The sequence below is a fragment of the Musca autumnalis genome, unplaced genomic scaffold, assembly GCF_047663935.1.
Source record: "Musca autumnalis isolate F117 unplaced genomic scaffold, ASM4766393v1 scaffold_5, whole genome shotgun sequence".
NCBI classification, from domain to species: Eukaryota; Metazoa; Arthropoda; class Insecta; order Diptera; family Muscidae; genus Musca; species Musca autumnalis.
The window spans coordinates 157241961-157255403 of record NW_027412088.1 but is presented as its reverse complement, the minus strand read 5'-3'; positions in this window follow the sequence as shown (position 1 = coordinate 157255403).

The window sequence follows — 13443 nt, the reverse complement described above, 5'->3', positions numbered from 1 at the left end:
TCATCTTCCTATAATCGTCTCCATCAGCCTCATTTTCATCAATCTTGGGAAAGTTAATTGTCTTAGCTTCAGCAAGTTCACCAATCACCGCTTCATGGAACTGTCTAACCCTTCTGATATTTGGGTAGCAAAAAGGACGTTCCGGGACATCATCACAGCTGCAGCCGTTTACTGCGACCAGTAGGTGAGCTTTGCCGAGCCATCTCCAGTGACCCAAGAGTCAGGGAACTGACAATGGTGGTTAACAGAAACACATGCGGAATAAGAGTTTAAAAGTGTTGAAATATTGTAGCTCGAACAAACAGATTGTGTGCAGGAACAAACAAAATGTGTGTAATGACTAAATCACCATCGATCCCTAGGATGAAGGAAAATAGGACCTCAGTCACGTTTGGCTTCGTATTAGTCAACCCCTGGGGAGACAAGGCAAAGACAAGAGTGCTTCGCATTAGACCGAGGAAGTTAACAGGTTGGTGGGCGAACACGTGCAGAGTAAGAGGCTAGAAGCGTTGAAATATTGGAGCCGAAACAAGTAATTTGTGGTCAACGCCTAAGTCATCTTCGAACCCTGGGAAGAAGGAAGAAAGGACCTTAGTCAATGTTACGATTGTAATTTTAATCGACAATTCATTGGAGTGACAGGGAACAGAGAAGAGTGGGTCGAATTAGGCCGGGGAAGGAACCACCGGAATTTACATTGAAAAATGTTACAAATTCCATTAGGAACGCTAAATAATTCAAATCGTTGGAACCAGACGGAGCTCCGTGCTAATGTTGAAACAGCTGGATGAGCCCGGAGTTGCGTATCTCACCAAAGTATTCAACCAATCGTTTAAATCTTCCTATCGCCTTTGAAAAAGTTTTCAGTAATTTGCGACAAAATCCGAAGTAGTAACAATGTTCTCAAGTCGCTGGCCGAGAAAACTTGTCGACCCCTTATAAATAGGCCAGTCAGTCAGTGGTAAACTATGCGAAGCCAGTGTGGTATGCAACTGTTAGCGCTACGCAGTGGAAGAATATTCAAAATAGCCAGAATGCCGTCGTTAGGACTGCAAGAGGGTGTCTCTCATGACACTAGTAGGAATAATGTTCTCAAGTCGCTGGCTGCAGCACTTGGGGTGCGCGTAGGGTGCGTATAATTAATGACGTAAAGTATTCGCCATGGTTTCAAATCGACGAAAGCTTAACAATGGGATTTTATGCAAGCCCCTAACTACAACTAAACCAAGCGAAACATTTTAAACAAGTAAAATTAACATTGTCATTGTATTTGTGTCAGTATGACTGTATACAGACGATTTTTTTCTATGCCATCTATGAAGTGCATGTGTGTGGGAATATCAAGATATTCATATCTCGTCACTGTATGCAATGTGTGTGTGTGCATGGGCATATTAGTATGTTTGGTATGTTTGTCGCGGATGTTGTTATTGTTACTGTTGTCGTCGTTGTCATGGGGTTATGAGGGTATTTTCCACTTGCCGGTGCTGCAGCTGCAATGTTTTGGTATTTTTGAATGTTTCCTTTTCCTTTAGACAGCCAGCCAGCCTGCTGCTGTTTAGTTTCCGTATTTATGCTGTCTCGTTTTTGTAAATGTTTTAGTTGTTGCTTAAGCTGCAATTTGTGTTTTGTTGCTATTTTGCTTTGTTGTTGGCGTATGTCATCTGTCATTATGTGTGTGTGTGTGTTTGTTGTTGTGTTTGCATGTATATTGCTGAGATTGCTAAAATATTGTTTGCTGAACAAAGCAGTTTTTTTACATTTGTTTTTAATTCGTTTTTGTTTTTTGTTTCTCCCAGTTTTTCTCTCTACACATACAATCATGGTTCCTTTACACCCTTCTCTTACGTTCTATATTGATTTCCCGCTTTTTTATGTTGAGTACTGCTGCGTGTGTTATTATTTCGAGTTCATGAAGATAATTTCGAAAGGAATTAAGAAACATTTGTACATTCATTCACTTCTTGTTAGAGTGAACGAGCGGGTTGGGGGAGGGACAACTGTTTTGCATTCGAAATTGAAAAGAATGACATAAAGACAACACAAAATGAATTTCAAATTAACAAAACATGATTTAAAACGTGTACATTTTGTCTCGTTTTTTGTATTGTGTTGCTGGAAATGAAGTAACATAATTGAAAAATTATTGTAAAATGGAGGTCAACTAAAATGGAAATTTAGTTGGGTGAATGTTAAAGGAGTTAAAGTGTAGATTCATGCAGGACAGAAAATTTAATCTACAAACTTTGGTTGACATATTTTTAAATCTAAACTTCTGAGTATTGCTTATGTAATACATTTAAACAATGTTGTTGAAATTCAAAGACTCTGGAGCGTATGATTTATGTCGTTCCAAATATACCATATTACTGCTACTGGTTAGATCTTCTATGATATAATAATCAACAAATTTGGGGACAAAAAAGAACAAAAAGAATTTTATAAAAATTGATGAGCAAAAAGGTGATACAAATCATATGGATCCTGATTCTATCCTTACACTCTTAGCTGAGTCGATATTTAATTCCTTAAAATAATAATGAAATATAAATATTTTTGTAAGTCGTCGGTGTCATGCTTAAGTGTTCCATACGCCATTTGCCTGTTTCGAGGAAAACTCAAGTTAATGTTTGAGTCTATACAGTCTAAATGTGGTGAAAAAATTCAATACTTTAAAAGCACAATTCTAGTTAACTAAACTCAAAAAATATATCAGAAGTTGATTTTAGTCAGATATCTGTTATAGTCTAGAAGTTATGGCCGATTTTTACAATTGCAAAACGTTGCTGATTTGTTCCATGGGTTCTTTTTTCGTGTTTCTGGCAGTTTGCTTCACATGGAACTGAGATCTAAAAACTATTATTCTTCAGTTTTTAAACCAATTCCTTTAAAACAATTTGTTCCATAGGCAACTTGAAAAAAATTGGGCAATTTTTTGTTCCAAACGCCATCATTTTTAGTGCGAAACAATTCGTTTTTGTCTCTTTATGTTCCATACGCCAAACGACATGGATATGGATATGGAACTAAAAAGTTCAAAGTTGTTTTGTTCCATACGCCTGGCTTTATGGATATGGAACAAAATGATAAATTTCTCGGTGTCGCAAGGCGGATGTGGAACATATTGGTATCTGAATATCTCAGAATCTATAAGAGATAGAGACAAGTAAAAAAGCGTTAAGTTCGGCCGGGCCGAACTTTTCATACCGTCCATCATAAAATATTCTGAACTAAAATGGAATAATTAGTTTTCATTTCTGTCCCCAACTTTAAGTGGGTACGATAAAATGTCAGATAATGTACATAAAATGTTTCATTCGGTAGGCCCTTTTTATGGTGCCTATGTCTAACTATGTATGTTGACAATTTTTGGTGGGCTAGAAATTGGTAGGTACCGTTATATAGGGGTTATAATAAAACATGGACCTATGTTGACAGTTTTGGATGGGAGCCTTTAATGTCAAATAACTCCTAATTCGGTTAAAAGTTATAGCTAGAATCCTCAAAATACCGAAAATCGGTACATAACGTGGGAACTTCAAATGTCATTAACAGCTAGTTCGGAGGTATGTGGGCTATATGAAAATATGAACATAAATGAACAATTTTTGTTGGCTTTTAAATTTCAAATTACAGAAAGTTCGTCCAAAAAATAATGCTAAGGTACGGAAAATCGGGAGGTTTGTTTTGGGGCTATACCAAAACATGGACCTACGTTCGGTTAAACATTTTAAGTAAAATCCTCAAAGTACCGAAAATCGGGAAGTATCGTTATATTGGGGCTATGTTGAAAATTGTTGACGCAGATGTGTGGTGACCACTACAACCTTCAAATGTCAAATTACAGTTAGTTAAAAATTTTAGCTAAAATTGCCAATTACTGAAAATTGGGGAGCTATATCCGAACATGGACCTATGTTGACAATTTTTTATGGAGAGGTGTTGTGACCACTAAGAACTTCAAATGTTAAATTACTGCTAGTTCGGTTTAATATTGTAGTTAAAATCATCAAATTACTGAAAATCGGGAGGTACTTTTATATGGGAGCTTTATCAATACATCGACCTTTCTTGACAATTTTTGGTGGAGTGGTGTGGAAGTAGAATTTCAAATGTCAAATGTTTAAATTACAGATAATTCGGTTAAAACTTGTAGGTAAAATTCTCAAAATACCGAAAATCCGTTATATGGGGATACCGAAATCCGTTCTACCGGGGTACCGTTATATGGGGCTATACCAAAACATGGACGTACGTTCATAATTATTTCGAATATAAGTTTTTTGGTCACTAAGAACCCTAAATATCAAATTATAGCTAATTCTGTCTAGAAATGCGACTTAAATCGTCAAAATACCTGAAATCGGGCGGTAACGTTATATGGGAGCTATTCGAAAACATTGGTCTATGTCAACTAGTTTTGTAATATAAGTTTATTGACACTTAAGAATGTCAATTTATAGCTAAATCGGTCTGAAAATGTAGCTAAAAACGTCAAAATACCGTAAATCGGGGGTACCGTTATATGGGGGCTATACCAAAACGTGGACCTATGTCCACAACTTTTGTTATATGAATTTATTGACACTTAAGAACCCTAAATGTCAAATAATAGCTAAATCGGCCTGAAAATGTAGCTAAAAACTGCAAAATACCGTAAATCGGGGGGTACCGTTATATGGGGGCTATACCAAAACGTGGACGTATGTCCACAAGTTTTCTTATATAAGTTTATTGGCACTTAAGAACCCTAAATGTCAAATTATAGCTAAATCGGTCTGAAAATGTAGCTAAAAACGTCAAAATACCGTAAATCGGGGGTACCGTTATATGGGGGCTATACCAAAACGTGGACCTATGTCCACAACTGTTGTTATATAAGTTTATTGACACTTAAGAACCCTAAATGTCAAATTATAGCTACATCGGTCAGAAAATGTAGCTAAAAACGTCAAAATACCGTAAATCGGGGGGTACCGTTATATGGGGGCTATACCAAAACGTGGACCTATGTCCACAAGTTTTGTTATATAAGTTTATTGACACATAAGAACCTTAAATGTCAAATTATAGCTAAATCGGTCTGAAAATGTAGCTAAAAACGTAAAAATACCGTAAATCGGGGGGTACCGTTATATGGGGGCTATACCAAAACGTGGACCGATATAGCCCATCATCGAACTTGACTTGCCTGCAAACAAAAGACGCATTTTCCTAAAATTTCAGCCTCCTATCTCAATTTTTGTGGATGCTAGAGTGATTACCACAGACGGATGGACGTGCACAGATCGACTCAGAATTTTATTATAGGGTCGCAAATGAGTATTTCAATGCGTTACAAACGGAAAAACAAACTTAATATACCCTCCATACTATGGTGGAGGGTATAAAAAACCGACTAAAAAATCTGAAAGAGCTTGTTTCAAAACCTTGTAAGGTACCTTTATCTCAAAATGTCAAAAATGGCGTATGGAACACTTAAGCATGACACCGACGAAGTGAAAAAGAAAAGCCGAAGATTCGAACCAAAACAACCACCACTATGTGACATGCATGTTTGCCGTTGCTAGAGCAATTTTACTTTTATAATTGCCAGTTTTGTAGAAATACTTTTGGCTCCTTTGACAAAATTCAGTACATAAAACATGGAGGGACATTATTGGCTACGACTGTGACATTAAGGAGAGTGATGCAGCTCTAATTACGTCATTCTGCCATGTCGCCTTTCTTTGGTATGGTTGTGATATCTCATTCTTTCGACTCATCAGAGAATCTGCATGAGTTTCATGCATGAACTCTGAGGGGTAGAATATGGTTGGCTATATCCTTATAAATTTCGGTTGGTCGCATATTCGATCCTGTTTTGTTGCAATGTATCTCGTCTGGCGTTTATTCTGAGTGGATCCAAAAGCAGAGTTAATTTTCCGCTAGGTATGGACGAAGAACTCCTACCATCTTTCGAGTTCGAGAAGGTACTTAAATAGTACAAGGCCGACGTTACTGCCATGCAGAAAATAAGATGGATTGTGGATTGGCAAGGCGTCACAACAAACCTAAAGGTGGCGCACTGTATTATACCTGCCATTACATAAAGCATGAGTTTGGTAGTGGATTTCTAGTTGGTCGGACAGACCAAAGACATATCTTACGAGAGCTTAGAAAAAGCATATGGCCGTTGCCCTGCCACTGACTTTTATACTATTCTAGGCTATTTTAATGCCAAAATTGGATAGGAGAATATCTTTGGCCCACAGCACAACATCTGGCAAGGGAAAAATAAACAAAAAACAAGAAATCAAATTGATCACGTTGTTATAGACGGAAGACATTCATCGAACGCGTTGGATGTACGATCGTTGCGAGGAGCAAAAATGGACTCGGACCACCACCTTTTTGCAGTCTCCAAGTACGAACAGACACTACAAAGAACTTGGACACCGGTAAGCTGCAAACACAACATATAGCCACAGCATATTTCTATCAACTGGCCCTTGTTCCGAAAAACTTATCAGCACAATGATAAAGTATTGCTCACTCCATGCAAACAGCCATACAATCCATATTTGGATACCAGAGACCTCCACCAAGGAACCCAAGGTATGACCAGGAGTGTCATGATGCTAACGAAGAGAAAAATGCGGCATATAGGCTACTCTACAATCAGTAGCAACGCATAGCGCACGAGAGAAGTATCGGATGAAAGGGAGAGAGGAGAAACGTCTTTCCCACAGGAAAAAAGGGGAAATGGAAAGCGGAGTACCAAAATGAAGCCCGAAAATTCAACCAAAGAGTGAAACATCAAGCTGATGGATTTGGTACAGGCACATCCTACTGCAGAGACCAGCAAGGTTATTTGGTAACTGATACTGATAATGTGCTCGGGATATAGAAAGAACGTTTTTCCAAACTGTTGGTATTCAAAACTAGCGAAGACGACGAAGATACAACATGTCCAATTCCGGAAGAAGGATTTAAATATATATCGCCGGGCAAAATGAGTTAAAGACAGCAATAAACAGGCTGAAGAAGAAAAACTGGAGCCAACACGCTTATAAGATGTATTCATCAGCTAGTTAGCACCATCTGGCTGGAAGAACACGTACGCGACGATTGGAAAATAAGCATCCTGTGTCCCGTCCATAAAAAAGGAGATACGACTGTGTGCTCGAATTATAGGGGAATAAGTCTGCTAACTTATGCTTATAAGATAGCGACAGGGATAGTGTGCGAACGGCAAAGGCCTATAGTCATTGAAGTAATTGGACCCAACCGATGTGGCTTTAGACCTGTGTGCAGATTTTTACCCTGCGCCAAGTCCTGGAAAAAACATAAGAGATGCTTTATCGACACTTACCGGCTTTTTGTCGATTGTAGATTCGACAACTCCTTACGTACAGAGATATTCCAAGCCATTTCTGAATTTGATATTTCCGCAAAGCTCATACGGTAAGATGACAAAGACTACTACATGGCCTTAAATAGGAAAAAAGTTCCTCTGAAATGTTTAGTAGCAAAAGAAGTTTCAGACAAGGAGACAGCCTTTCGTGTAACCGCTTCAACATCATGCTAGAAAAGGTTATAATCGCATGTTACTTGCCTATGTTGACGATATTGACATTATATCGACACCTCCAAATAAAAGTATGCTAAGTCTAAAAAGTGAGTTTTGCAGTACTATGCTAAGTCAATATTTGTTTATAACTTCTGTTCGGTTTGACCGATCATTACCAAAATTTGACAGAATTTAAGTTAAAGGACGTTCGACACCTCCAAATAATAGTTTGCTAGTTCTGAACAGTGAGTTTTGCAGGACAAGCTCTAAAAGATTGTAAATTTCTTTGACCTTCAGAACTATGCTAAGCAAATATTTGTTTATAACTTCTGTTCGGATTGTCCGATTATTACCTAAATTTGACAGAATTTAAGTTAAAGGACGTTAAATATAAAAATGTAAAGAACTTGAAAACATGCTAAGTCGACTTAGCATACTATTATTTGGAGGCGTCGATATGTCGACCAGTAAAAGAAGAAACTGATAACTTTAAGAAGGTCAAGGAGGAGTCTGCTAAAATCGTTCTATCAGTAAAAAGCGATAAGATCAAGTTAATTATATCGACGCGCAAGACGTCCATAGAATATATGGAAAGTTCCGTGACTGCAAAGAACCTCAAATGTCAAATTTCTGGTAGTTCCGTCATGATGTTGCCAAAACCCTAAAAATAACGAAAATTGAGAGGTACCGTTATATGGGGGCTATACCTAAACACAGACCTATGTTGGCAGTTTTGGGTGGAGTAGTATTGTGACCCCTAAGAACATTTATTGTCAAATTACAGCTAGTTCGGTTAAATATTGTAGCTAAAACCCTCAAAATACCGAAAATCGGGTGGTAATGTTATATGGGGGCTATACCTAAACATGAACCTATGTTGACAGTTTTTGGTGGAGTAGTGTTGTGACCCCCAAGAACCTAAAATGTCAAATTACAACTACTTCGGTTAAAAATTGTAGCTAAAACCCTCAATATACCGCCTAAATGGGGCCTATGCCAAGAAATTGAACTATACTGAACATTTTTAGTTAGAACGTTTTGTGGATCCTGGTAATCTCAAATGTAAAATTACGAGTAGTTCCATCAAACAATGTAGATAAAACCCTCAGAATACAGAAAATCGGGAGGTACCTTTATATGGGGGCTATACCAAAACATGGACTTATGTTCACAAATTTTGGTTGGGAAGTTTCATTATTGCAGAGAACCTCAGTTGCCAAATTTCAAAAAATGCTGCCAAAACCCTGAAAATAACGAAAATCGGGAGGTACCGTTATAGGAGGGCTATACCTAAATATGGACCATTGTTGTTGTAACAGTGTTTATTATTATGTTTGTATGTTCGTTCTTCTGTTCAATCTGGCTCTGGGTCTATCTCCAGTTCCAGGAAAGTGGCTGCTTCGATGGGATGTAACCACAGATCCACTGGAGTTAGATGAGTAGGTTTGGCTGGGCAGTTGAAAAGGTGTTTTGTGTCATGCGGGCCCATGCGGCATACTGGACAGATGTTTTGCACGGCACGGTCGATTTCCGCCCAATAAGAATTTAGGCGACTGCAATATCCCGAGCGTAGTTGAGCCAAAACTACTCTAGTTTGTCGTGGCAGCTGACGCTCCTCAGCTGCGATAGATAGGGGATGTATTTCGAGGACTTTATTCACACTATATTTGCTTATGGCCTTAGCAACTGCATCCGTGTGAATACTATTTAAACCTGCTTGATGTGCCTGTTGATCTTGGGGTTCTCTCCTATATTGTTGGACCTCCCTCTCTAGAGCATGAATATCCTTCCTAATAAGCCTGAATGTGTCGTGCCTAGCCAGCAGATGGTGATTGAGATGGCTCTCACGGTAACACCCAAGCACCGGGGGACCAAACTGGCGCCGCATAGCTTACCACAGACCAACCTAACGCGTTATATGTGGTCAACAAGGTTTCTTTATCTGCACCCCAAGTACTGCTGGCTAGCGGCTTAAGGACGTTGTTCCTACTATTCAGTTTGTCGCAGATAGCTGTGGCGTGCGCGCACAGCTTGAAAGTATAGTCGAATGTGACCCCTAAAATTTTGGGGAAGTTTGTGGTCGAAATGCTGCTACCGTCGACCACAACGTTCAATTCTCTTTCAAACTGCGCGGTCCATGTGGTGAACAGAGTGGCTGTTGATTTTGTGGAGGAAATCTGCATATTCCTCGAATGGAATAAGGTGGTAAGATCGGTTAAATAGTTGTTCAGTTTGGACCTTTCTTGACAGTTTTTGGTGGAGAGTTGTTTAACCTAAGAACCTTAAATCTCAGATTATACCTTGTTTGGTTAAAATTGTAGCTAAAACCCTCAGAATACCGAAAATCGGGAGTTACCATTATAGACCTATGTTGACAGTTTTTGGTGGAGTAATGTTGTGACCCTGAAATGTCAGATTGCAGCTAGTTCGGTTAAATATTGTAGATTAAACCCTCAAATGACCGAAAATCGGGAAATACCGTTATATTGTTAAAATCTAATTCGTTTGAGCTGAACTAGTTCACTAGATTTTAACAACTCGATACCCAATTTTTTTGTTTAGAAAGGAGTTCCTTGGTACGTATAAAACACGACAACAGTCATACGCCACTTAATTTATCCATAAATGTGTAATCTAATAAATAAATGAACGACACATGTTTAAAAATTTATAATTGTGTCTTTAAATACTTTAAAATTCTGTAAATGTCTTTCTTTTTCTTCCAATTGTCTACTACTCTTCCATATTTAAAAACTTAACAATATCTTGTTCTCCACCCCTTATGCTATAAAATACGAAGAGAATTCCCATTAAAATTCAATGTTTTGTTCAGCGCCCGGATGACGCTGTGACCTACCTAAGGCGCTATAATGTCTAGATTTTAATCATTGCGAATTTTGTATGGTTTTTGTATGGTTTTTTTCTCTGCGCCAACAACATGACTTTCACTATAAAGCGCCAAAATGTCGCCGCTTGGAAACGTTGTGATAAGGCAAAAAATAAAAACTACAAAAAAATCTTCAAAATGATGAATGAAATAAAATGATGATGACAAATTTGTGCTCAAGGTTTTTTGTGTGTGTGTGTGTGTGTTGTGCCTTATTATGCTGTGACACTGTCATCAACTAAATGTCAGTGTAAAGGTTCTGCAGTGCGGAAATATATATTTTTTTCAAGAGCAACGTTTTAAGATTGCAATTTAACAAAAGAAATATTTGCTGAATTTTCCATTCCTTTGGCCTTTAAAAATTCTTTAATTGGTGTGGGAAGCTAACACCAGAACTGCACCAAAAAACAAGTCACCTTAATTTGCATTTTTGTCTGTTTTTGGTTTACAAGTTGTTATTCCACGATAATAAAATCCACAAATTTGCTGAGCGTGTTTTTTTGTTGGTGTTTTTGTTTGGTTAGTTTTGTTTTTTATTTATTTATTTTTTCTGTGTTCGCCAAGCTCTTCCAAAAATTCATCTACACCACTTAACATGCTAATCGCTAATGTTTACATAAATGCCATAAAGCTCAAGTACTCGTCGTATGCACTCTGTAAAAGTGTACAAAGAGCAACGAGAATACTAAGTATTGTAATAAAAACTCCTTCCGCATAAAATAACCGCTTACCAAAAACAAAATAACATGGATTCAAAATCGAAAAAAGAGAGTAGCTTAAATATATGTTAGCTATTGGGTTAGTCATTGAAATCAGTTGTAAAGGGGAAGTGATTTGGTTTCATGATTTTTGTTAACTTCAGGCTGTGTGGTTACTTTCTAACATTAAGATAATTGTGCGTATACTTGGTGTCATGAAGTATACGCCACAATTCATTGTTACGCCGTTTTGGGTTTCTCTGTGAGCTTTATGAAGTGCTGTTTATTTGAATTTCCAATCTTGCTATACCTAGGGCGCCATATTGGTCGACTCCTATTTCGCAAAAGCTTTGAATTTATTTGGATCAAACTCTCCTTGCTGCTCTATTACGACGGTATAATTATTTTCGGAGGTAAGTAAATATTTTTAATTTAGTACACAATTTAGTACACAATTTGACCGAAATTTTGCACATTCTTCCAAACGTACGTCAATTTACAGCGATATACTGTCTTTCGTAGGTGAGTCCGTGCTTCTTGACATAAAGTTTCAAAAGCTCTAAAAAATCATTCAGTGGTCAACTTAAAGTGCTGATTGGACCGATAGCTATTGAACTGGCAACCAAGCTAGGTACATCATAATATTTCCCACAAACATCGAAGTTCAAGTTTGAAGATGGGCTCCTTCCGCTACCTTTCGTACAAAATCCTTGCTTATTTGCAGCTTACGGGCTGTCCACGGATTTTATATAAACGTTCATCGAGGGAAGTCCTTGCAATTTTGAATACAATGGTATATATTTTTTCGTGGGCAACTCCATGCTTCCTGACACAATCTTACGGCCACCGGTGATCTACACTCAAAGGACAATTATGTATTGTATTCGTGTATTTTTCAATATGGGAGCGGCAATATATGCCAGAAGCTTGAGTCCAGCGACACATACATAGAATGATGGAAGTAAAGAAGGGCCTGCCGAGGTAAAGGTGCTTAATGCATACATGCTCCATGTGCTTGGAGGACAATGACCGTCTGGTGCTAGGGGACTTCAAGCTCTTCATGAGCATTGGCATTTCCTCGTTGACCAGAGCAGTACAGCGTGGGCCGAGCAAATTAATAGCTCCATATATTGCGAGGCAAACGAAGACGCTTCAACCATGATAAGACAAGATTGCCGTTTCAAAGAGAGAGAATTATTACAACTGCAGCCGCTCGCCACATACCAGTTGGTAGAAAACCTTAAGTAATACCAAATTTTCCAGCATAGGCGACGGCAGTGATGAGCTTCGTCGTGCGAATCGTAAAGAACAGCTGAAACAATTGTGGGCAACGGTCAGATTGCTCTCGAATCTGGGATAGAAGAATGACAGAGCGGCTGTTACTTTTAACTTTAAATATCCGCAGAGGCGCAGGTGTAATTTAACCCAGCAATTTTTAGAGCTTCTCATCACCCGCGAGAAGAGAAGAGGAATGTGCTATGCGTTATGAGAGCTTTCTCAGACAACAAGGTACCGATACAATTTACGATAAGTGATGTTGCAGATGACATCCAGAACGCTGGGAATCACGAAATCCCATTAGAAATGCTTAAGTAACGGATGAAACTGTAGTTAGGTATTTGATTTTTAAGCAGAGCACACATTATCACTTTTGAATGACACCTTTGCTTAAATAATCGGTTGCTTGCTAGTGTGGCCTTTGATTTTTATACCATCCGCCATAGTATGGAGGGTATATTAAGTTTGTTTTTTCCGTATGTAAGTAAAAAATTGTGACCCTATAAAGTATTATATTCTTACTCAGGATCAAATTCTGAGTCGACATAGCCATGTCCTTCTGTCCGTCTGTTGTAATCACTCAGCGTCCACAATAATTGAGCTAGAACGCTCTATTTTTGCACGAGAGTGTATTTTTATCATAGGCAGGTCAAGTTCGAAGTTAGGCTATATCGGCCCACGTTTTGGTATAGCTCCCATATAACGGTTCCTCCCGATTTTCGGTATTTTGAATATTTTAGCTAGCGGTATTTTGACATTTAAGATTCTTAGTAGTCACAACACCACCAAAAATTCTCAACATAGGTTCATATTTTGGTATAGCTCCCATATAACGGTATCACCCGATTTTCGGTAATTTGAGTGTCTTAGCTACAAATTTTAGCCGAACTGGCTGCAATTCGACATTTGAGGTTCCCCGTAGTCAAAAGATTTCTTCACCAAAAATGTTCAACATAGTTAAATGTTTTGATGTAGCCCCCATATAACGATACCTGCCGATTTTCAGTATTTTGAAGATTTAAGCTAAA